Source organism: Pongo pygmaeus, chromosome 7, assembly GCF_028885625.2.
Source record: "Pongo pygmaeus isolate AG05252 chromosome 7, NHGRI_mPonPyg2-v2.0_pri, whole genome shotgun sequence".
Lineage (NCBI taxonomy): Eukaryota > Metazoa > Chordata > Mammalia > Primates > Hominidae > Pongo > Pongo pygmaeus.
In genome coordinates this window covers 10,917,792-10,928,821 of record NC_072380.2, presented here as the reverse complement: position 1 = coordinate 10,928,821, position 11,030 = coordinate 10,917,792, and the positions used below count along the sequence as shown (strand labels likewise).

At 54.8% G+C, this 11,030-nt stretch overlaps 1 long non-coding RNA gene across 1 annotated transcript; it reads right to left on the bottom strand.

Annotated features, from left to right (window-relative positions):
- Window positions 1-3,441: 3,441 nt before the first annotated feature.
- Window positions 3,442-9,131, bottom strand: LOC129043010 (uncharacterized). Its single transcript, XR_008504269.2, has 4 exons — window positions 8,528-9,131; window positions 7,900-7,996; window positions 7,451-7,568; window positions 3,442-7,132 (listed from the first exon to the last, which is right to left on the bottom strand). It is a non-coding gene; the product is annotated as an uncharacterized LOC129043010 (long non-coding RNA).
- Window positions 9,132-11,030: the final 1,899 nt, after the last annotated feature.

The window sequence follows — 11,030 nt, the reverse complement described above, 5'->3', positions numbered from 1 at the left end:
TCGACAGGAAAAGCAAGACAGCTGCTGCTAATTTAATTACATCCAATTTGGGTGGTATTTATTGAGCCTTCTGCGTAAGGCACCTTCTTAACAATGTCCCAGCCCTCCACCACAGTCACCACCCACCTCCCCCCTACGACAAATCTGACCATAGGATTTCCAGGCGGAGAAGAAAACCTCCCGCCTCGGGCTTCATCTGTAGGGGCCGCAGTCCAAGCCAGCGGCTCTGACGTTTTGTTTTCTCTGCACTCGGTTCCGATGCCGACACTGCGCAGGTTGTTACAGAACTGCTAGAGATAAGTGTGAGGGCACATTAAGGCATAGGAGGCATTCTTTCCAAATGGGGGAAGGAGAGGAAGCAGACAAAGAAGGGCCTCTGCTGTCGTTACGATTTCATTTGCGTGTTTCTGTTTCCAGAGCACCGGTGATGGGAAGTGTTTGCTTCTATCAGTGAAATCAAGGCACAAAAAACCAAGGCAAAAGAACACTTTTTAAAGGCTCTTGCCCCCAATTGCATCAGCTCCATCAAGCAGGGTTGTGCAGTGCAAGGCTGGAATGGTTTCCAGGGCCTCTGTGGGAGAGGAGGGGAGAGCTGCCCTCCTCATCTCTGAAAATAGTGCTTTTCCCAAATTGCTTTTTCAAGTTTCCCTCCTTGAAATGTGAAAGGACATCTTCCAAGCACCCTGTGTGAATCTATGCTGTTATATATATGTGGTGGTTTTAAGACAGTCTCGGAGGGGCTCCTAGGGAGGTGGGGAGGGGAGCCCTGAGGCCGGGCACCTTGCTTGCTTTTGATGGAAAACTGCTCTCCAAAAATGGCTCCAGAGAAAGCAAGCCTTGGGATAGTGAAGAGACAGTGGGGAAGCTTAGATTCTTTTTTAAATGGAAATTATTTATTTCTACTGCAAAGAAGACATTTCCCTCAAAAGGGGGAAAACGTCTTAAAGACACCTCCCCCAGCTCAGCTAGCGCTGGGACACAAGCAAAATGCCTGACGGGCCGGAAAATCATCTTGGGAGGAGTGAGTTTGAATAGAGGGGAAGGCAGAAAAGCAGAAGCCCGGCATAGTGTGAGCTGATTCCAGCAGAGGCTGAGAGCAGCAAGGGGCCTGGGCTATGGGATACATAATTGGCTAACGAATAATAAAGCCAAAATTGGATATTAACAGCAATTAATTTCTGTAGAGGCACTGGGGAAAAGAGCTGCAGAAAACCCCATTGGGCCTTAAGCCGAAGCAATCTGAAATTAAACCAGTGTCTCAATTAAATGGGAATAAATATTGCCACATCAATCTGTGTAGAGTGGGAGGGGGCTGACAGAAGCCCCCCATGCAGCTCAGGGCACCTTCCTGCACGTCCGAAGCTCTCGGTGGCACAGCCTCAGTCAGGCACATCCTGGTCCTGACCTGTGGCCTGTAGAGGCCACCCGGCCCATGACCTTGAGGCCAGGGCTCTGAAAGTTACTTCAGGGCACGGCCTGTTGACCCAAAGGGACCTTGCATCACTCACTGCACGCTGATGGACCCAACAGATGAGGAAACGGAAGGAATTGAGTTTTTTTGCAAACAGAGACCGCGTCCTAATGGCAGCAGCGGTTGCATTTGCAAGGAGATTCATGAAGACAGAGTCTTCTGCGCCTTCCTTCCAACCGACTTCGAGCGGCTCCGTCCCCTCCGGCTTCGGATCTGGAACTAACGCTGACTAAGGCCGAAGGAGGAATGTGTCTTTTTCTCTGTGGGTTGAAGATTTTTGTTGTGGTTTTGGCTTCTATGGAGAGGGTTGCGGGGGTGGGGAAGGAGGGTGTTTGGGGATGGCGAGGACACGTCGCTGGGTCCTGGGGGAAGATGCGCGCTCCCTGGCCGGGTCACTGGGGGTATCCGGGAGAGGAGACTGGAGGTATGGGCGGGGCGTCCTAATGGAGAATCCAGGAGGATGCACTGAGACGGACCCCCTACTCCAGCAAATAAAACCCAACCCCCAAGCGCTTTCGCGGCGGGGTCCTCTTCCCAGGCTGCACCTGCCAGCCCCTCTTTCTTGCAAGTTCTGAGGCTTTCTGGGATGCAGGGTGGGGTCCTCGAGGCCGCAGGTACTGAAGTGGATCAGAGAGAGGCCCGGAGCCGCACTGCGGGCGCCCGGCGCACAGGCTGACCGGCTGCACGGCCGGGAGGGCGCGGCGTCTAGGCCCAGGCCTGCGGCTGGGGAGCGCTGTGGGTGGCCAGCGGAGGACGTGACCTCCCGCCCAGGCCTTCGGTCTGGCTCGGCCACCCTTGGAAGCTGAGGATGTACCCTCGCCTCTATTCGTCCCGCTTCCTGCCCCCGACTCCGTAATAATCTCTAACGTTGACCGTCGAGTGTCCATCTGGCGCTAGAGTGAAATCGATGTGCATGGAAAATGGAAAAATGACCTCTCCGGGGACAGTCCCTGGCGTTTGTCGCCCTGAGCTGGGGGCGCCCTGACCTCTTCGCCTCCCCCTCGCCTTAGAACTTGGGCTTGGGGCTCATCCTAGAAAGAACCTGAGACTAACCCGCGTCTACCCACACCTCGGATGGGTCCAAAGCTTTGGGAACTGCAGGAGGACCCGAATCTCAGGAGTTCCAGTTCTGCATGATTCGGGAGAGAAAGAGAAAGGAAAAAAAAAAAAAAAATCAAGACTGGGAAATGGGTGCAAAAAAGAAAAGGGAAACCAGCGCCTGCTCATCTTCTCCTTGCTCCATGGAGAAGTCTCGGGTGCATTCGAAGAGAAAGAGACGAGAATGCCTCTTGCGTACTGGGAAGCGAGTCACTGAGAAGCCCTGGGCGCGGTCCTGGCCGGCGGGGCCCGCGCCCACAGTCGCGGAGCCGCAACTCGCCGCAGAACTGCCCTGGGAACATCACACGAAGTTGCAACATGCACTTGCAGCCAGAGTATTGCCTCCTGGACCCCAGGTCTCAGTATTTTGTGTGTGCTTAAGCAACAAATAGGTTGGATTTGAATTTCAAAAGAACCCACCCACTGTAATTTTGAGAGAGAAAGCCTTTAGTGATTCTGGAAGTTTGTTTTTTGGGCTTCCCGGCCCCTGACCCAGGCCCTCAGGTCTTGGTAGCGTTTCTATTTTAAGACAAAAGGGAGAAGGACAGGAAATAAAAAGATGAACCTATTGAGAGTTGCTGACACTTTTATTTCTGACCTGGAACATTCTTTGCCCTCAATAAGGCCTGATTTTTTTTTTTTTTTTTGAGGCCATCTAAATTTGGTGCTGGAAGATCATTCCAGGCCTTCTACACAGCTCTATAAGGCAAAAAGCCGCACACATTGCCTCTCATAAATTCCGTTTGAAGTCCTTTCTTCCATGTCTACATTTGTAATGCAATTAAGTATTGAATACATTTTCTTTAAAAAAAGCTGAAATGAGATTGAGAAAGACTTGGCAAAACACCCAATGAAAGAATTGTAGATGGGACTTGCGAAAAAAAGTCTTTATTAGGTACCATCATTCTCATTATTGTTATTATTGACATCCTCGTCACTGTGAATCAGCCAGCCCAGCCTCCAACACACATACCACCAGCACAACTCCTCATGTTGACTCATGGGCCCTGAAACCACCCACAGAGTAGATGAGGAAAGGGAGGCTCCATCTGTCCTAGGGAGAACGCTTTGCAGCTGCCCCCAGAAGACTCCATTCTAAGGTTGGAATGGGAGGAGGATATTATGTAAGTTCAATAGGAGGAAAGAGAAAATGTTTTCTCTGTGGAAGCAGCATAGATGGATGGACTTTTGGTGGCTAAATGCCTTCCTCTAAATGCTACCATTGGATACGGTTATGTTGGAAAATGTATGTGTGTATATGGGCACACCCCTCCTCTGAATATCTCTCTGGCAAAAGCTCCTCATACATTCACAAAAGCCGCCCCCCTCCCTTTGGTAACAGAAGTAACTTAACAGGAGTTTACCTTTGCCTCTGCTAGAAGGTCAATCTCTTTTCCGCTTAAGCGGAGATCTGGGCTGTTTCTGGCAGGGGAAAGAAGAGTATCACCAATTTTTCCTTTGATACATTTCTAAATCCGGAAGTATCTGGTAGAGTTTACCTCAAGACTCATATAAGCTTGCATCACGATGAGGACTGTGATGGCGGTGGTGCATATGAGCCCATCAGGGCCTTCTTTGCGTATTCAGTCAGCAAACTGCCTCAACCGTGTCCTACTTTTTCTTAACCATATAATTTCCCTTTCATTTAAGCCATAGACTGTAGCTAGAGGGGCTCAAATAGGTAAGAGGGAAGATATTAAAGAGTTAAATGCACTCAAAGGGGAGAAATAATCAGGTTTCTTGTAAAATTACTGGTGGCATAAATAGGCCCCAAATACAGAAGGGAAGGGCTGACCTTCACTCGGACACCTCATTTGAGCACAGAAGGGGCCTGGCAAGTACACATGGGGCCAAGTGGTCCATTCATCTCTTTGCCATTTTCAGCCATTAAAGCCCTACATAAACATACATTTCATAATGAGACCGACCCGGTGGACACAGGCAAATGCCCACACCCATGCACACAGACCTAGTAGACCCAGAACACTCCCACACACATTAAAGCTTTCTGGAGCAAGAGTTTACATAAGTAATGAAGTAGAAAATATGCCCCTCCCATCATAGATTATCCGCAGCAGAAACCTGGCAGGCGTCAGCCATGGTACCTGTGGTTTAAGCTCTCAGCTTAAAGCATCTGAAAGGGGCATTACGTGGGAAGGCATCTGGAGATTTTACCGGAGGGCACATCAGCGAAGGGTACAGCAACCTCTGAAGGAATTACGGGGAAGCAATTACTAAAAAGAGGCTCGTCAATGTGGACATTTGTGGGGCAAGAGGTTTAGTAATCGAAGGCTTAAACCATGCCTAAGAGAAGCATACAGCAGCCTTCACAGTGAGCAGAGGGGGCAGAGCAAGGGGCTTTACACCCCAATAAGGCCCAGCACTGACTGCTTTCTTCTTCCCAAACCTGTCCAGAAAGGGCGGAGGGGACACCAGGACTCAGGAAGCTACTAGTTTCAGGGGAGGTATATTTTGAAGGCAATGGCAAATAGACAAGGGCTTGTTAAGGCTCAGGGGTGAGAGAAGCTGTTCTCCCTTTCTGTCCTGTAGCCAAGCTTGCCTTCTGGGACTCCAGAGGCAGCCCAGCACCTGCAGTCTGCAGGATGTGCACTGCAGCTTTCTCTCTGCGGGGGCAAGCAGGTTGTGCCACATTCTGCAGACCCAGAGAAGGTTCTGGAAGTATCTAGGTGGGGTGCAACACACTGAACCTCTGCCTGACTCTAAACACTGCCTTAGGAGGGCAAATGAAGAGCCTAAGAGGGAATAATTACACAAGGATTGCACATAGTAGGTACTCAATAAATATTTGGGGGAACTGAGGCCGGGGAGGGGCCCTGATCCAAGGCATCACTGAATACTAATTTATTTAGCAGGCTAGACTGAGGCTTTGGAGACGAAAGAAGTCCTCAGTAATCTTCAATGGAGACTCTTAGGCCTTGATTACTGTGTCAGGAAGCAAATTAATCTCCTAAGCATCCCTTATGGCCTTGGCCTTGCAAAGCCAGGCCTCTGCCACGCTCGGGGGAAGGGATGCAGCAGGCTTCCTGGGCAGAAGGATCCAGCTCTTGGCCTCCTTTCTCTGCTCCTCCCTCTACTGCAGGGACCTGCCCCTCCTCCATTTCCTCCACCTGGAAATTAATGAGCTTAGGTCTTGCCCCATCGGCTGCAGCTTGGTGGTTAATACAGAGCTGGAAACGGGATGAGATTGTGGCAGCGCAGTACGAGGGGGGTCTCTAGGACCAGCTGCTGCTCAGGGTCTAGTGATGGGAGGAAGGCCTGATTTGGGAAGCAGGTTCTTCAGGATGAAAAGCTTAACCCTTTCCATTCCCTGACAGCCTCTTTCAAAACAGTCTTTCCTCAGACCCCCACTTGCACACATTCTGTTTTTCCTTCTGTTCACATTTTTAAAGGAACACATGTCTCCCTTGGGTCCATGTAGGTTATTGTGCCTCTCCCTTCCTCTGCAGCTCCTGGATCTCTGCCTGAAACTGCAATAACAGCTACAGGGAGGGCGTGAGGTGCTCCTTAGAGCCATGGCCATGCTTTCAGCTCCGATGGAGCTTGTGAACCCGCTGGGAGCTGGCTCCTTCTTGTCCACATAGCCCAACGACTTCCTTAAGCTTGTCAGGTGCTCTCAGCTCTACAGCAAAGGGTGACAAACAGCTCCCCCTCTCCCTTCCAACCGCCTGCCCTCCTCCCCAAACCTCAAGCAGAACACAATATATCCGCAGTCCAGGCCCTGAGGCAGTCTGCCAGTCTCTGGATGCCAAATTATTATTTTTTTAAGGGCAAACCAAAAAACTCAGCTCAGAACAAAAACACAGTCACGGAGGAAGGTGTTGACCCACATGCAATGAGTCCTGAACCCAGAGAAAAATCTGCACACACAAGCACTCCGCAATGCGCTCCCAGGCGACCCCCTCCCCACGCACACCGCATCTGTGCTGCACAGATCTGCTTCTGTCACAGAATCAGCTTCTGTTTCTCTCCCTGAGTCTGTTTGCATCTCTAAGCCCCTGTCTGTCACAGGCTGCACACCTCCCCACCCCACGGGCTCCGGTGCGGGACAGGCAGCCGGAGGGAGCTCGAGACCCCTCCCCTCGCGCCCGCGGCCGCTGCGCTGAGGTCTGCGGAGGGCGCCTGGCTCGGTCGGTCGCTCCTTCCTTGGCGGGCCCTCGCCGACCCACGGTGCTCAGCCAGCCCCATTCTTGGCATTCACCGCGTGCCTTAATTGTATGGACATTTAAATCAAGGTCCGCTGTGAACACGGAGAGAGAGGCCTTTCTCCTGAGGAAGGAAAGGAGGAAGGAAGGAAGGAAAGGTGAAAGAAAGCAAGGTGGGTGGGTAGAAGATGGAATAAGAAAACCAGGAAAAAGAAATAAAAAGCGGCGCGTGTGCGTGCGCACTGACAGTGGGGAGAGGGATGGGGGTGGGGAGCGCCGGAGGAAGGGACCACAGCATCCTCCCCGCCGCAGCTCCCCCAATCACACAGACAATGAGATAACAGCGACGTCTTCCAAAGGCTCTTTGTTCTCCCCCATCCTTTCGCATCCAGGCTTTTTCCTGCAAAGCGGAGGGGGTGGAGGGATGGGGGTGTGGGTGGAAGTGGGAGACGGAGGGGTGCCTCCCCCGTGTTAATTACCCCGGCTCCCCTCGCCCCTTTCCCCGCGCCTCGCCTCCCCTGCAGCTCCAGACAATGAAAAAAACAACATCGACCCCACCTCGCCCCAGCGCAGCAAACCCACCCACCCATGTCGCCCTCTGCTTTGCCCAGGAAACTGAAGGGGGCTAGGAGGAGGAAGAAGAGGGCGAGGGACAAGGAGAGCAGCGGGGGCTCGGCAGCGGCAGCCGAGGCAGGGCGCGCGGCCGCCGCCTCTTTACCTCCATCGCTGAGTGGGGGCGCAGCCGGGCCGGGCGTGCCGCAGGGGCGAGTTGCCGCGGTCCGGGGCCGGGACCTGGGGATTCAGCCTTCCGGAACTCGCCTGCTGCAGTCCTCTCGCTCAGGTCCCAAGTGGTGGAGCGGGGAAAGGAAGAGAGACGAGAGGGAGAGACAGAGAGAGAGAGAGAGGAAGAAGAAGAAGAAGAAGAAAAAAAAAACCATAAGAGCGAGGCCCATCTGGCCCCTCATCAGCTTTGTCAAGTCTTGCATACGCTAAAATGCTAATGACCTAGATAGCTCATGCAAAATGCAGCAGGGAGGGCGGGAGCGAGGGAGGTGGGAGGGAGGAAGAGAGAGGAGTACAGGGGGGAGGGAGGGAGGAGAGGCGGAGGGAGGGAGAGAGCACCCCTACACTCTCCCCACCCCACCCCCAACTGTCAACGGGCTTTACCAGGTAAAGGGTGGACGTAGATTTAAAAGGTCACTCGTGTATAATGCGGCTGGATCCCCGGGTCAAAAAAAGGGGGCGAGACAGAGGATGAGAGTCCCTAAAGCCAAAAGGACAATAAGACATCATTTTAAGCCCCCACCCCCCATGCCCTCCTCCACCTCTCCACACTGTTTACACACAAATCCTGTCGCCGCCTCATGCATGTGCACGGACATGTCAATTTCTCATCAATTTCTCAGCGCTCCTATCGACAGACACCCGGATTCTCATTCCCAGCAAAACTCATCCTGTGGACCTGAGGGAGGAAAAGACCCCTTCTCCTCCTCAGTGCTCTTCGGTCTGGCCCATCCCTACTCACCTCCACCTCCACTCTCTACTCCCTTAGCCCTCCAGCCAGCAGCGGGCTCCTTCTCTTTTCTAAGCCTTGAGTCCCCTGTCCCCTTCCCAACCCCCGCATCTTGAGAAGGCGAGGCAGAGTAGCAGGAAAGCCACGTCAAGTCCACCTAGGTCTCCCACAATTCAGCTAACCCTCCCAGAAAAAAAAAGAGACCCCAACAACCCCGACCCCTCTCCTACGTAGACACTGTGAAAGCAAGCCACAGGGACAAATAAAATTCAATCCGAATACCCTCAGCGTTCCGCACGCCGGGCGGACGCCCTTCCGCAGCGGCCACGCGTGTTCCGGGTTCAGCGCTCCTGCGCGTCCCTTCTCGCCGAGCCCAAGGTGCTTTGTCCCGGCGGCCACACAAGGTCTTCGGCTTTTTGTTCTCCTTTTTAAGAGACTGGCCGCAGTCCCCAGCGATTCAGCCAGCCCAACCAAAGGCAGTGGGTCTACTGAAATGAAAAGGATCGAGATAATACACAGGCAGATGAATAAGGGGGGGGATGCTGGAGGTGCAGGAAGCATCCTGGGAGCGGCCGCCCGGGCCAAGCCCGAACTGCTTGCTGCCTTCGCTCGGGAAGGCGCAGGCGGCGAGCCGGCGCTGGTGGTCGCTCCACCTGGCAGGAGGAAATGATAACCACGATAAGGAACGTGATGATGATAATGATGATGAGAATGATTTAAAAAAAATCAGTCTCCCTCTTGGTGAACCAGAGCATGCGTGCCGGAGGGACTGCACTGCTGGCGGCGGCGGCCGGGGGAAGGAGAGCGGCGCAGGAGGCAAAGGTTGAGGAGACAGCACCCTCGAATGAATAATAACACCGCGCCGCGCAAGTTGCGGAGCCGCCTGGAAATCCAGCCCTTCGCGTGAACTCGCGTCGAGCGCGGATTGCAGGGGATGAGGAAGAAGGGGGAGGGGAGGGGAGGGTGGAGGAGGGAGGGGGAGGGGTAGAGGGGAAGGCAGTGAGGGACAGAGAGAATTGGGAGCCTTTTAATTTATCCTTACCAAGCCCTAATCTAGTGCGCCGTCCTCTTTGGGTGAGGTCGAGCTCCTTTTTAAAAATTATTATTCCTTTAACGGATTATTCAGGTAAAGGAAGCCACATCTGCTGACGGTTCCGAAAACAAGAGGATTAGGAGCCCGTCCACAGATCCAGGCCCGCAGACCCCCACCCCCTCTGCACCAGCACACGTCATTCTCACTGCCCCCGGGTACCTCCCTCTCCTTCGTGCTCGGGGAGAGCTGTGCCAAGGAAAATGCGGATTTGGGGAAAGTGAGAAGTGGGAGAGCTCGGAAGAGCGGGAAAGCCAAGGCCGGAGGTGGCGATTCGCACCCCCACACTCACACGCGCTTCCGTTTATCCGTTTCTATCCCGGGAGAAGGGGGCGCCTGCCCGAGCCCACGCGCGCCGCCGCATCTGCAGCGGTCGGCGCCCCACGCTCCCTGAACGCCCCCCAGGCGGCACCAGTCCCGGGCAGAGCCCCCTCGGCGGCCGCGGGCGTCAAATCGACACCTGACTCCACAGACCCCTTTCCTTTCCTCTTCTTCCTCCTCCCTGGGGGTCCAGGCACCGCCATGCGTCCACGCCCGGTCTCCACGGCTTAGGCAGACGGAGTGGGGGACTCCGGGGACCCGCGCGCCCTCTCCTCCTCGGCCCTGGCGGGAGGCGCAGGGCTGGGGTTTCCGCGGGCCACTGCGCGTTTTAGGGCTGCCGGGGACTGCGGCGGATGCGGTTGACATCACTGCGGAGAGCGCGCGGCTGCCGGGCCGCTGCGGCGACCTGAGCGCCGGTGCAGCCTCCCCCACCCCGCCCCGGCGGGCGTCTGGGCAGGACAGCGGCGGGGGGTTGGGAGAGGAGTGGGGGGGAGGGGGACGATCGCCCCATCCCCCGCCCCCCCGCAGTCAAGGTGAACGTGAAGGAGAGCGGGCGCGCGTGCCCGCGCCTGGGAGGCGCGCGCGCCCCGCCCCTCCCGGAGCCCTCCCGCGCGCCCGGGCCAGATGGACGCCCGAGATTAGAGGCGCAGAAGTGCGCTCCACGACGGGCCCACCCGTCCCGCGGACATCAGACCTACTTCGGGGAGGCGCCTTTTGTTGTGGTGGCCGTGGCGGTGTTTGTGTCTTTCCGGGAGCACAGGGTGAGCTTGGCCTTGAGGAATGACTCAGAATGAATCCGCCTATAAGAGCCAAACCAAAGACGACCCCCCGCCCCAGCCCCCCAACCATAACCCAACGCCTGCCATGAGAAACCTTCGGACTTTCCAAGGGGTCAGTGCCGCAGCCGCGAGCGGCAGCCCTAACCCGCGCGGTTCACGCACTCGCAGGGCCCATCTGCTTCCCCTACTCTGGCTTTTCTTCTTTGATGACTTAAAAGAGAGTGAGTGAGGGAGAGAGAGGGAGAGAGAGAGGTCTAAGTGTTTCTTGGGCACTGCTGGATTCAGGGCAACTAGAGATGGGGAGAACAAGCCCCGCCAGCTAAAAGCAGCCCTCTTGAAACCACACAGCCCGCGAGGGTCGCAGCAGAGGCGCCCACCCAGCAGGAGTGGCTGCACGAAGGGTGACACGGGCGCGGCCCTTCTCGCTTCGAGGCCATTTCGGCTCTTGTCAATTATTGGGTGTTTGTCCCAATATAAGTAGAATGGCGATCTCAAACCCTTTCAGCACTAGCTTTTGCTTCCAACAATGCACCACTAGAAGCTTAGAAAAGAAGCAGTTTTTGTAAATTTCAAGAAGCAGAAAGCTTTGGTTTAA